Source organism: Eumetopias jubatus, unplaced genomic scaffold, assembly GCF_037043125.1.
Source record: "Eumetopias jubatus isolate StellerSeaLion01/CBP00866 unplaced genomic scaffold, mEumJub1_p1.0 scaffold_14, whole genome shotgun sequence".
Lineage (NCBI taxonomy): Eukaryota > Metazoa > Chordata > Mammalia > Carnivora > Otariidae > Eumetopias > Eumetopias jubatus.
Window position 1 is genome coordinate 100,270,067 of NW_028274820.1, and position 14,156 is coordinate 100,284,222.

The 14,156-nt window shown below is 38.1% G+C and overlaps 1 protein-coding gene across 1 annotated transcript in view; it reads left to right on the forward strand.

Moving 5' to 3' along the window:
• Nucleotides 1–14,156, forward strand: part of CNTNAP2 (contactin associated protein 2) — a 1,403,550-nt gene that overhangs the window by 585,095 nt on the left and 804,299 nt on the right. The window lies entirely within an intron of this gene.

A 14,156-nucleotide genomic window follows, 5' to 3' on the forward strand; every position in this document is an offset into this window, starting at 1 on the left:
AGTCTCAGTCTGCTCCCAACCAAGTATAGACTTTCAGTCTCTATTACTCTTATTTCATTTAAGAGGAAATTCTTAGGAAAGTCATTCAAAGACATAAAGTGAATCTTAAAAAGATGCAAAATCATCTATAATAAAGTAAGTTTGCTTCCATATAATCTCAATAAAATTATATCCATGTGAATGGTAAATTACAGTTTAAATGATGGCTATAGAATGTAACTTTTCTAAGCCTTAATATGTTTATAATAAGACTTGATGACATAGCATAGTTCTTATTTCTATTACATATTTGCAAATACTCATCCTGTTGGCCTAAACAATTTATATTTAAACAGAACAGTAAACAATTTTAATGGAAATATATTCCTAATTTTTTGAACCAGCAGTAATGCAATAGCTATTATTTCTGCCTAAAGCAAGTGGTAGCAATAATCAGAAAAACTGGAAGATGAATGTTTTAAGACCATATTTCTGATACTTGATATTTATCTATAAATTTTTATTAATTGTTTTCCATACAGGAAGATTTTCCTTTTTAGTAATAGGTATACAGCATATTGAGTTATTTTAATACCTTGTCCATTTTCCATGTCAGTAGCCTTAATGATATAATAATTTCTGTCAATAAAACCCAAGTTAGTTCATTCGGCTTTTGTAAACAGGCTAGATTTTATGGTGATGTTGCTGTTTCACTTCGAACAGCATGTATCCTGGACATTATATTTAAATTGTTTGCTACCAAAGAAATATGGGTAAGAGGCTGAGACTTTAATGTTTTACTTCCATGGAGGGAGTAGGTGCTAAATTGGCCCCAAAAGAATGAATGGGATTTTTGTAAATGAAGAGAATGGAAAAATGGCATTTCTAATGAGAAGAACAATGCCAGGAAAGATGAAGAATAGGGAATACAGATTTCAATTTTTGGCAGATACAGGAATATACAAAACATTTTTTTGACAAAATGGGTCAGTCCCATTGTCCGTATTGCCAAGTATCCTGTAGCTTATCCTCCAGGATGATAACCCAATAGAGTGACTATGGGGATGTCACCACCTCTGACAAATCATGCAATTCTGAAGTCCGTTAGAGAATCCATTTTCTGCTTGTTCTATTTTTTGAAGGAAATGACTTTTTTTTCTAAATTGATGTGTAATTGACATATAACAATATATTAGTTTTGGGTGTAAAACATAATAAATGGATATTTATCACAAAATGATCATCAGGGCAACAGCTTATGTACAGTAATTACCAATATGTGAAAAAACTTATTTTTTATTTACCTAAAATGTTTCCAGTTTAGAATCTTAATCTGTGAAGTGTTATATTTTTGTATATATGATATAAGACTGTATTCACCTTATTCCAACCATTGAGGAGCTCATTGATGAGTTCACCCTTACTCTGTGTCTTTCCATGTGAGAGCACCAGTGGTTTTAGCCTGTCTTCATGTAACAGTGATCCACCAGATAACATTGATACATTCCCAGTCCATCTCTGGTTTGATGTTTTCCCTCTAACTAAAACTTTGCAACTGCCCGATATCTGTCATTTTATTTTCAAACCATCTAAAATTTTCTTTAAGTAAGCCTGCACTGGCTCTTTCTTACTATGCTCCTTTCAGATTTCAGCGTGATTGATTTGAGAGCTATTTTTGAAAAAAAAAAAAAAAAGGATAAATGAGAATATATGGTAAAAAAAAAAAATAGAAAAACTACCACAGGCACAATTTTTATGAAATGTTTGGAGATGATAAGGAGCAGCTGCAATGATTTGATGAGTAGAACTTAGAGAAATCGTTTGGGGAAGATGATTGTAAAGGGGTGTTGATCTGTGTCATAGTGGAATACCCCGTGATTTGAACTTATTTCTTTCTTTGTGTGTGGATTTACATGTGGCTTGTTTTATTTACTTGTTTGTTTTCAGAGCACAGCAATGAATCAAGAAAAGAGCGAGCATGCCAAGCTGTAGAATTATTCATTCAATAGTATTTTCTGAGTATATCCATGGTGCCAGGCACTGTTCTAAGTACATAGAATACATCATTGAACAAAATAGACAAAGATCCTTGTACTTGTAAAGCTCACATTCTGAGGAAAAAGGAAGAAGAACAAATGTAATTAATAAGCAAATATTATAGTAAGAAGAAATAAGTTCTGTGAAATAAAAAGTATGGCAAATCCAGGAGGACTGTCATTCTAAGAGATTGAGGTGTTGGGCTGCAGTCTAAATGGGTTGGTCGGAGTTAGTCTAATTGAAAAGATGATATTAATTCAAGACCTAAAAGAGATAATAGAATTTGCCAATTGTGTTGACGAGAGAATAGTCAGTACAGGGAGAACAGTGAGTGCAACAAGGCTGCCTGGCATGATCTAGGATCGGCATGGGGCCAGGATGGCAAATTTGGAAGGATGAGTAGAGTTTTGGGAGAGGAGGCCAGAGCAGTTCTAGAGGCTGGGTCTTGGAGACCTATGTGTTATTTTAACAATTGGGTTTTTATCCTGAGGGAATGAAGGAGTCATTGCAGGTTTCTAAGTAGAGCGATGACATAATCTAGCTTACTGATTAAAAGGATAACTCTGGCTGTGGGAGGAGGAAAGGTAGAAGCAAGGAGTCTATTATAGTAATCCAGGTGAGAGGCGCTAGTAGCCTAAAACCAGGGTGCTAGCATAAGAGGTAGTGAGATGTAGTCAGTTCTGAATATATTTAGAAAGTAGAGTTAATAGGTTTCTTGATGGATTAAATATTAGAGTTAGAGGATAAACCCAAATTATTTAGTATAAGCAACTGGAAGGAAGGAGTTGCCCTCTCCCAATGGGAAGACTAGTGGTAGAGAAGATTGGTCAAGGGTTGAGGAAAAATATCAGGAATTTAGTGTTGAAATTTGTGCTGGACATAAGTGGACATATCAAGAAGGCAGCTGGATACATGTAAGTAAGAAGCATGTATCTGCAGATTACACAATAAAATGCTGTGTCTGATGAAATCTCATGTTTGCCTGTTGAGGGCCTCTGGTTTCTTTAACTGTATTCCCTGAACAGCCATAGACCTGGAAGGGGAGAACATGAATAGTGGGCAGGAAGCCTCTTCCAACATTGGAAGCCTGTAGCTTTACTCTTTGAAGGATACCCTGCTCTTAGGAGGACCTTCATCAAACCCTCAGTTGCTGGAATATTCTCTGAAAATGATAAAATATCTAGCAGATAACTTCTTTGTTTCTCCTGGATGATTGTCACCTTTTATCTGTTCCTAGTGCCCTTATTTTGTTGACCCCTTGTGGCAAATGTCTTCAGGTGCCCACTCAACTCCTGTTCTCAACCCACTTTTCTCTAACCTCTTTGTAGGTGTGAGCATCTGAGAGCCAAAAACCTACCAGACACTCCTAGAGCTAACTAAAGTTGGACATCACAAAGGTGGGCTTGGGCGGGGGGCAGTTAGGGAAGGGAATTGGGAGTGAGCCTTGGAAGGTCCTGGCAGGTGTTGGTCAAATTTGTTAATTAGGGGAGTTGCAGTAACAGATCGTGGAACTTGTGAATCCATGTGGAGTTACTGTTTGATTAGCTTGCCTGTGATTCTTATCTAGGACAAGGTGGTGTTAGAATATTTTGAGCTTATGTAGGTGGTGTTCATGACTGGTCTGGCAAAATTTACCTGTTTCGTGAGTAATGTTAATAATACAGTCCGTCTTGCTTGTTGTGATATTTATTTGTTTACTTATTTATTTATTTATTTTTATTATGTTCAGTTAGCCACTGTATAGTACATAATTAGTCCTTGATGCAGTGTTCAACGATTCATTAGTTAAGCAGTTGTGATTTCTGTATCAATTGTCAGGCCACCCTCATAGCTTAGCTCCAGAGAGATGTTTTTTCTTTGTCGTAGGCAGGAATGATGATGTGACACAGTCCTGGCTAATGAGCGGTAAGTAGAAGTCCGCTGTGGTATTTTTGAGGAAGCTTTTAGTTTCTTGATCCACGTGTCACTCCTTCTGTTCCACTGTCCTTGTTCAGAGGCCTGGAGCTGTATGGTCCAGAACACCAGAACTCAAATGAGCCAGAGTCAGCAAACACCTTGACTCCTTTTTTAAGTGAAGAGAAGCATTTCCTGTTTATTTAAGTCACTGTGAGTCAAGTTTTATTCTTCTTGGAGCCAGAAGCATCTGCCTTTTCCCTATCCTCCAGTCTAAAATCAACCAGTACATTTTTTTTTTTTTTAACCAGAACACAGAGGAACAAATTCCCAAGTATGGAAATGGCTTTGAAAGAAAAAATGGTAAATTTATTTTAGGATATATTAAGTTGCATGCCAGTGATGTCCCCCAGAGATTGAACTTTGGGGACCAAATGGCCATTTAAAGGCCAAAGCACATTTATATTGTTAGAATCAGCAATGGGTAGAAAAACCAGTAAAAGTAGTTCATTAGAATTAGAATCTTCTTCACCTTTCCTGTAACCTCCCTTGTAAATATAGTAAGAAACAAAACCAGTAACCATTCTGGATAGCACAGAGAGCGGAAAAGGAAGGGTAAATGTCCCAACTTAACCACAGCCTACAAAAGTACCCCTTGAGAAACTGAATAGACTGAATCCTATTTTTGAGTTAGTAATTAAGTCTTCATTATATTTTTGGATGGAAGTGCGTAATCATAGACCCAGTTTTTGTTTTTTAGTTCAATGCTTTCTTTTCAAGAACATCTACCCAGTTTGATTTTTTTTTCCTTGAGAGAAAAGAATAAGTATATATATATTTTTTATAAGAGCACTTAAATGAGGATTGGATAGATACAGTGTCTGTCTCAAAACTAACCTGACTCTGTTGGAAAGGTGAACGGCAAATAAGTAGATTCATACTATCAGTTCAGAAGGAGATCATGAGTTTCTATAAAAGCAGGTTTAAAATTTTCAGTCCTAACTTAGATGAAGAACACATGTAACATTTTTTATCTTCCAAAATAAATCTTCATTTGCTCATTAGCTCCCATTTCCACACAGTAGCAGAAAAAAATAAATATTTGAAAACATACTTTTGGAAATCCTAATAACTTTATATGTATATTATATATTCTATGCATATATAATAACCAATCAATATGGGATTCAAACTTAATCAAAAGTCAAACTCCCTGTTTGGGCTATTGTCCATTTTGAGTGGCCTTGACCCCTCCAGCAAGACTCTTGGTTCAGGGCCAAACAATTTACTTAACCTGGGGTCTGTTCACAAGCTCTACTCCAATTCCTTCTGGGCTCCCCTGCGGGTCTCCAGCCTGCTGAGTGTCCAGGAGTCAGCCTCTGTCCCAGCTGCCCCCTGCTCTGGCAGTTATTTCTGCTGGCCTTGCCTTAGCTACTGCTGGGCTCATGTTCTGGGATCTGTGTAACATGATCGCTCTTCCCAGTTTGTCTGGGACTGGTACATTTAGCACTGAGAACTGAGTGCCAGGAGAAACGCCTCAGTTCTGGGTAAAGCAGGATGGCTGGTCACTCAAGATGTGTGCACCCTCTGCCCTCCTTCTCCAGATTCCCTTTTTCTTGTCTGCCAGCCATCTAAACATTCTAATACACCTCGTAGAGACATGCTGTGATTTCTAGATCTCTTGCAAACGGCATAGGAGCCGAAATGAATGATGGCCTGTGTGAACGGGTAGGGTGTTCGGTGAGGACAGCTACAGTAGGCCCCCCTCTCCCTCAGTTTGTCATGCCTCCATATCTACTCTACAGCACCCGCCTCAGGCTGACATGAGGCCTCTATAAATCAGATTCCCAAAGGCTGAAAGCAAGGCACAAGCCACCAGGGTCATAGGATTCTAAGTCTCTTGAGATTCATTCAGTCAGCAAATACGGAAGATCACATCGAGCAGTGAACATTCCCTCCTGAGACCAATGCTGAGGTGGGGAGGGGGAGGGTCATTGAGCAGAACTTAAATTGTCTTAATACTTTGGGTACCTCTTTTTTTTTTTTTTTTTTTTTTTTGCTTTCAAAGACCTAGCTCTTTCAAACCAAAAGCCTCTTTGTTTTAGACTACCTTGTCAAAACTGAATCCACATGACTGCTAACTTTTTGTTCCAGTCCAGAGTCCAGAGGTGCATGCTCCTAGCACACCCCTCGCCCCATGACAGTGTCCTTAATCTTCTGAGTGGGCAGCCACAGCACAAGAAGGATTTCATGGAAAATACACAAAACCAGAACTTTGAATTGAAATATCTAAAAACTATGTCCACCACAGGAAAGGGAAGGCCTGTCTCACAAACATGGACATTTCTGTAGTGACAACATCTATGCCAGTCTTTCTTTCTCTTTCACTTGGATCTTGCTAACTGCAAACTGCTAGCCTCTGGGTCTAACACCTTTTCACACATTTCCAGGCTGACCGGTCCCTTCTGTTCTTCCTTAAGAGATGTTCTATTGTGCTTCGTGTACATTAGGAGACATTTTCTCTTTTACCCTTAGGGTCTTCTCCAGCTGCAGGCTTCTGCAGGCTTACTTTTACTTCATGGTAATTATGCACAAGGGGTAAGGGAGACAGAAAGCCTCTCAGGTGAACTACACTATTCAGAACATTGTGCCTGGCTAAATTTTGGCCGCTTTGTGACTGAGCTCATCAAACTCCAAAGGGGCAAAGAGCAGATTGGCTGGAACTCATTTTGGGAGAACTGCAGCCAATAAGCAATTTTTCAGGTGTGAAGCTGGATTTCCTTTTAGGGGAAACGTCCTAAGGAGAAGAGTTATTCAGCGTCCTAAAACCATATCACCAGATCAAAATAAACAGAAAAAAGAGGAGTCACATAATCCAGCTTTATTTTCTTATATGACAGTTCATGTTGTGATTCTTTATTGTAGATATGTCTGTCTCTTCACCTTATCTCCGGGCATTCCCCATCTCGGATTTCATTGATTTTATATTCCTGTTGATACGTACACATTTAAGCCATGGTCTTCTACCTAGCACAAAAACATAAGCTCAGTGACCGGAAAGTATCACACACCCAGGTGAAACCGTGTTCAAGCCACTTGTCTCTCTGAAGTGGTTTCAAAGTGATTTTATTTTTAAGTACAAATAGAGTACTTGAGTGACAAAACTTACTTAAAAAATAAAGTACAGTAGTGAAATGCCAGAGGAGATAACTCTCCCAGGAGAAAAAGGAGAAGAAAAAAGTTGAATTAACCATTTTAAGATTCAACAGCACCCTTATTCTTCTTTGATGTATTGCATGTATTAGGACAAAAGAAACTATATTTACTTTTGACGTGACATATAGCTGCTGTGCTTTGACATTTAAATCCCAAGGAAGGCCTAGTGCATGAAAGTAATGTCAGAAAGCAGTTATGTGTTTGAAGATAAGCAAAAAGGAAAAAGAGAAATAATTTTAACATGTAACTAAATCAACTACAGAGAGATTGAAATGAGTCATTAAATTTTGTGTTTAGCTTTGGATATTAGATTACCTGAAAAATAAAAACAAAAGCAAGTGATTAAAAATATATATTTAAAACATCTGTCTTAACAATATTTTCCTCTTAAGATAATGCTTTTGTCAATTACTTAGATGTATTACAAAATTTATATGGATTTCTGAGAATTCATTCAACTGCCCTCCCCTTAAACCAACTTTACAGTTAATAGACACTCCCTATTCTCTTTGTAAAATACCAAGGATGATACCTATATCCTAGTGGATGAAGAGTTTTTTGAGCTAGTAGTTAAGGCTACCATCTTTCATCTGTTGTACATTCCCCCATGTTGTGTGGGAATCCATTGTTCATTCCCATATATGTTAATGCAAGTCATACTTGTTTTTGCAATAACTTGGTTTGATTAAGTACTAAATGCATTTTCAAATGAGTAGAGACAAAAAGAAATAATTTCCATTAAAACCAAACTAAAAGGTTTTAGAAAAACAAGTAGCTAAAAACAAACAAAACCGTCAGTGTACGTATGGACAAGCCAACTGTAGAAATTTGCAGAGATTCCCTGGTTACTTCAGTTTTCCCTGCACTTTAAGAAATCAAAACTAAAAGTTGAGGGTGATGCTTTATGTCTGGCACTTGTTCTTTAGAAAGACTGGTGTATCAGAATTGTAGAATTCCAATCAGTGGGCCCAGAGCAATTCACTCTGGCAAGTGACTCACTGAATTTACATGATGGGGGGGGGGGTTAAGTTAAATTAAAATTGTTCAAAAAAATAATAAAAATAAATTAAAATTGTTAAGGTATGTATCCTTTTAATGGTTTCTTTACTTCAGTAAGCTCAACATGTTTAAGACTTCTACTGTTCTCTAATCTGGAAAAAATGAAATTAGAATTCACTTTTTTTTCTTTTGCTTTCTTCATTCCAAATAATGGAAAGGGTGGGGAGAGAGAGGGGAAAGGAGAATGGGAGGAAGGAAGTGAGCAAGGAGGGTAGGAGGGAGGAAAGCAGGAGCTAAGCAGGAGGGAGACAGGAGGGAGGAAGGAAGAAGGGAGGTAAAACTGTGAAGTCATATTGCTCTCTAGGAGGTTGATATGGGACATTTTCTTCACTTTCATTAAAACAAATTGGAGGTAAACATTAAAGACTGTTGTCTATTTTTTATAGGAGTTTAAAAATGGCATTTTCTTTGAAAATTTTCCTTTGCTATTTAAATTATCCATAACCCGAGAAGAAGGAGAAAGGAGTCAGATTTTTCTATGCCAGAAAAAAAGTTTTATTAAGACTTGGGACTTGCCATCATTTTTAGTTTACTTGCTAATTGAACAGAAGTACTTCCTCTCTCTATGGTTGCTTCCGTCCTACCTGAAACCAGTTTCAAAAGGGCAACAAGCTTAGCTTTTTAGATAACATTGCCTAAAATTCTGTAATGCACCCATTGCCGTATTAGAGATAAATACTTCTTTATCATCTGTGTCTATGAATTCATTGAGGAACTTATTAGAGTCTGAATCTCATTTTGTTTACCAAATTCTGCTTACATCAAAAAGAATGTTACATGAGCAGGGAGGAACACGGCTGGAAGGGGAGGGGAAAGTGTGTGTGTTTGTTTGGAATGTGGTTGAAGAGTGAATCTGTAATAAATTTTAACAAATAAAATGCAATATCTGAAAAGGGTTCTTAATTACTAAATAGATTGATTTAAATAGATTTGCCCACAGTTGTGATAAGGATAAACTCTAAGTACCATACAGCATTTGTTTCTAGGACTAATTTTGTTTGCCTTTAACAAGTGCTGCCTTTAAACTTTTAGTCCAGTGGTTTCCTGATCTTTGGTTGTTTGGCAGAGTCCCAAAAAGACTTCATCAACAAGAAAATTATTTTTGTGGACACACTACTGTGAAGACTTTCTCTGGGCAAATGAATGTGACACGAAAGTGAATTCTTATTTCTGTTTCTTGAAGGTTTAAGCATTCCAAAATTAAGGGGGAAAGAAAAACCTTTGCAATTTTCAAGAGTGCCATTTCTGAAGGTAGATAGACATTCCACACACAAAGAGGCACATGGTTGCTTTCATGTGGTTGTTCTAGTGTATTAACTCAAGAGACATTTCTTAATCTCCTGAGTAGGTCAAAGCATTGCTACTGGTCTACCCAATGAGAAAACCAAAAGATACAAAGTAGAATCTCTCTTCACAAGGAATATACTAATTTAGCCATGGGACTAGGAAACATTCATAACATTTGTTTAAAAAACTATATTAAGAAGCATGAGCTTCTGGATCACTACAGAGAATGGTTTCTAAGGGAAATTAATGAACGGAGGACCGCTGGGGGCTGCGGTGGCTGATGGAGCCTTCAGAGAACACGTCAAACTTTAGAGGAACAGTAGCCTCATGATAAGAAAGAAAGGCAAAGAACATGCCAGGTGAACGCAGATGAGCAGAAGTGCAGAGACACAGATGGCCATGTCATATTTCTGACATGAAAGTGACTGTTGAGACTAAATGGTGTAGGGGGTCATTCATTCATTCATTCATTCATTCACCCTTTCATTCCATAGTTGTTCATTGATTACCTACCATGGGCCAGGGATAGTTTTAGTTTTGATGAATAAAACATAACCTTCAGGACCTTACATCCTTAGTAAAAGAGACAGACGTAAAAACAAAACAACAACAACAAAAAAATACACAATTATTGAAAAACAACTGAGAAAGTATGCACAAGGGATGGCAGCTCTAATTCTGCCTGGGATTTCCAATGAGGATGGAGGAGATTGCACAGAAGAGCAGTTCACACCTACACCGGAAGGACATTCCAGCTAGATGGGAAGCACATGCAAAAGGCCATGGGTGTGAGGAACACAGAGACTTGCAGGGAACTCACATAGTTACCATAGTGTCCTCCAGAGACTGGCAGCTATTAGGATGAGACTAGAAATTTAGTGTGACAATCTGAGGCTAGAAATTTAGGGAGAACCTATTGGAAAAAAGTCGGCTACATGTTTTTTTAATTTATCCTCTGGGCAATTAAGGAACTATTGAAGGATTTACAGGGAAATAAATTTTGCATCGTTGACATTTGCTCTGATGATCTGAGCAAAGGTGGTGAGAGCCTGAACTATTGGTGTAGTGATAGAAATGGATGGAAAGGGGTAAATCCAAGGTGTTACAGAATTTGGAGTAAGCTCATTAGATGTGGAGGTCAAGAGGGTATGGGTGGGAAAAAGAAACTGGTTTCCGGGTGAGAAAGGCTTGCGTGGAAGACTGAGTTACCTTCACAAATCCCTGAACAGTGTCTTACTTGAGTATTTTTTTTTAGCAGTGGGTATATCAGTTAGAGTAAAGTTCTGTTGGGATCTAGAAAATGGTGAGAATTAGTAGCAATTGAGCATTTGAGGGAGGTCAAAGAGAGAAAGTTAAAAGAAGAAAAGCAAAGCTGGGCTCGAAGCACAGGTAATGACAGTGGAATAAAGAGGGAGATGGGGAAGACTGAAGCTAAACTGTCCCAGTATGCAGTCACTAGTCAAATGGGGCTTCTGGGCACCAAAACAGAGACCGCTTCTAATTGATCTGAGCTGTACGTGTAAAACACACCCTAGATTATGAATAACTTAGTACAGATAAAGGAATATAAAATATCTCAATAATTTTAATTGATTTCATTTTGTATTAAATATATTATTAAAATTAATATCACTTCTTTCTCTTTACTTTTTAAATGCAGTTATCACAAAATTTAAAACTACATATGGTATGTGGCTCCCATGGCATTTCTGTTGGACAGTGCTCATCTAGAATCTCTAGATACTTTGCAGCCAGAAAGGGCTCTCCAGCTCCTGTGTTGGTCTTTTCCAAAGGTGACTTCAAAGATTCATGCAACTTCTGATAAGACTCAATAAGTTATCCTTTAGAATGATTTCTTTTCAGAGATAATGGGGATTCCCAGAAGGTCTGGGAAACTGGCATCATTCTGAAATTCACAGTCCCTTTTAATTAGTTCGAAGTTTCCTTAAGCCCTAAATCTGCTTGCAATACCATCTCTAGAGAAAATCTTTACGGACTTAGAAGCCAGATGTGTTGGTTTTCTCCTGAATATTAATTCCCTATTCATTAAAAATAAAATAAAAAAGTTTTCAATGAAAAAAAAAGAGGCCTAAATTAAGTAGACAATATTTTAGTTGAGCACAAGTTAGAACTTCTTGGTTCAAAGCTTAATTTTCTCCCGCTAAAATATCTGCATTCATTCAAATGTTTATGTGTCAATATCCATGAAGTAAAAGGTTGGGTCTCAATTAGAAATTGCTTTCATCTTCTAGGAACAAAGATCCAATTTCAGTTTTTTAGACAAATCTGAAATTTCTTATTTTACATGTAAGATATCTGATATAGACAATCCAAGCTTGTCTGGTGACTCTCAGAAGCAGAGATCCAGACTCTAACATTTTGCTCCAATTTCCTTAGTTCATGGTTTCCGTTCTCCTAGTCACAAAACAGCTGCTAGAACTCCAGGTATTTTATCTGCTTTTCATGAAGAATGTAGGAGGGCCCACTTTCCCTTTTAAATAAGTCTTCTCAGAAGTTCCATGCAACACTTTCACCTTCATCTTACTGGCCAGATTGAGTCATGACTGAATGAGTTGCAAGATAGAATGGGATTTCTAGTCTTACTCTGCGTAGTTACGTGCCTACTAAAACTTGGGGGTGCGTTATTGAGGTGGAAGAGGGCAGTTTGTGATGGGATAAACAAATAGCAGTTTGAAAGCCTAGTTGATACCTCAAAAACATTTAAAGTATGCTTCCAGGAAAAAAAAATTGAGGCAGCATTTATCTAATTTATTCATTATATATTTTATATTTTTCTTCCAACTATTCAAAAATAAATATATTCATGAAGCTTCATCGTTAGGCAGTAGATATTCTGGGTTATTCAAGGATGAATGAGATACAGCCTTTGTCTTCAAGGATTTTGTAATAGAGTGGCAGAGGTAGGTATAAATTCTAGTTTTTGTACTGATTGTGTAAACTTCTCCTATTTGAAATTCATCAGTAATTGCTCATTGTCCTTAGGGAAAAGACCCAGATCTTTAAAAGTAGTGGATGAGCTCTTCTGGTCTGGCGCTCACCTCCCTCTGCAGCTCCATCTTACACCACCCTCCTCCACACCCTGCGGCCACACTGCCTTTGGTCGATGCCTGGAGTATTCTCTTGGTGGCCCCTGCCTGTGCTGTGCCCTGGGTCTAGAGTTGCTCCACTCCCACCACTCATCACCTCTCCTTTGCCTTCCTCTCCTTCTGATTAATTCAAAGATAACTTCCCCAGAGAGGCCATCCCAGGCCCTCTAAAACTGGATCAGATTCTTTTAAACTTCTTTAAAATCACACATTCAAGACTGTGAGTACATCTCTACCTCCTCTTCTAGACGTTAAACTTTGTAAGAATGGGAAACAGACCTGAGCTTGATCCCCATTCTGACTGCAGTGCCTAATACAGGGCCTGACTTGTGATATGCTCTCAACACATACTTTTTGATAGAATAGATGAATGAGTCTGGTAGTAATGTGCTAACAGGAAGGCTTTGAAAGTACAAAGAAGGAAAAGGGTAATATCAGATGGAGGAATTCAGCAATGTTTTATGAAAGAAATGGGATTAAAACTGACCCTGCAAGGACAGAAGAGCTAGCATCAGATGATAAGGTGCAAGGCTATCTTGGGAATAATGGACAATTTAAACCAAGGGATGTGATATGGCTGAAGTGGAACTTGCCACAGATTCTCAGAATGCTGGAAAAAATTCTAAGAACGGGAAAAAAATTCTAAGAATGGATGTTTTAGTCCATAGTCCACAGAAGCCACTAACTTCTAGAATGTGTGCACGTGCTTGTTTGTAACTGTATATATTCCAGAAGAAGTGAGTCATCAGATGTTACTCATTGGAAGGAAAGCCCACTTCTTTATTCTTAAAATGTTTCCATGTTGTTCTTCCCCACCCATCCTATCTGAGTCGGTGGTCAGAAAATCCCAGAAATGGGTATATCAGAAAAGAGTTTACAGCAAATGTTTTTAAATAAGCATTCAAACTTATGAAATGTTCTAACTTCTTCTCTTTTACCAGTAAGTTGGATAGAAAAGGAAAATGACTGGTTTCTCTTGGTAAGTTTCCTAGATAAATCTTTCTTCATGGAGAAACCAGATTTTGTAGTCAAGAGTGTACAGAAATGCAGGGGGAGAGTGGTCAAGGCGAGAAGGAGCTGGTTCCAGTACAACAGTGCCCTGAGAAAACACTGTAAAGAACCGGAAGAATAGAAGGGACTGCTGTAGCATGGCTGAAACAGATGGGTATATAAAAATTAAGAGTCCAGAAGATACTTACAAGATAAATAGCTGTGCCAAGGGGAGTGCTTTCAATAAAAGGGGTGAATGATGGAGAGGCTTGCTGGAGATGCAGACTCATCATGGGCAGGTGAACTTGGGGTGGGGAGACAGGAATATGAGGAAAACAATCAATTACTTCTTTTAGAGAGTACATGGTTTAGTCCAGCACTTTTCAGTCTTTCATGTGCATGTGAATCATCTGGGACCTTGTTGAAGGGTAGATTCTATTCAGTGGGTCTGTAGTGAGGACAGAGTTTCTACATTTCTCACAAGTTCCAAGATGATGTTGATTCTGCTGGTCCATGAGCCACACCTCAAGTATGACAAAGATGTGGGCTCTGCATCTTGGCTCCCAGGTGTGTGGAAATTGCAGCTCA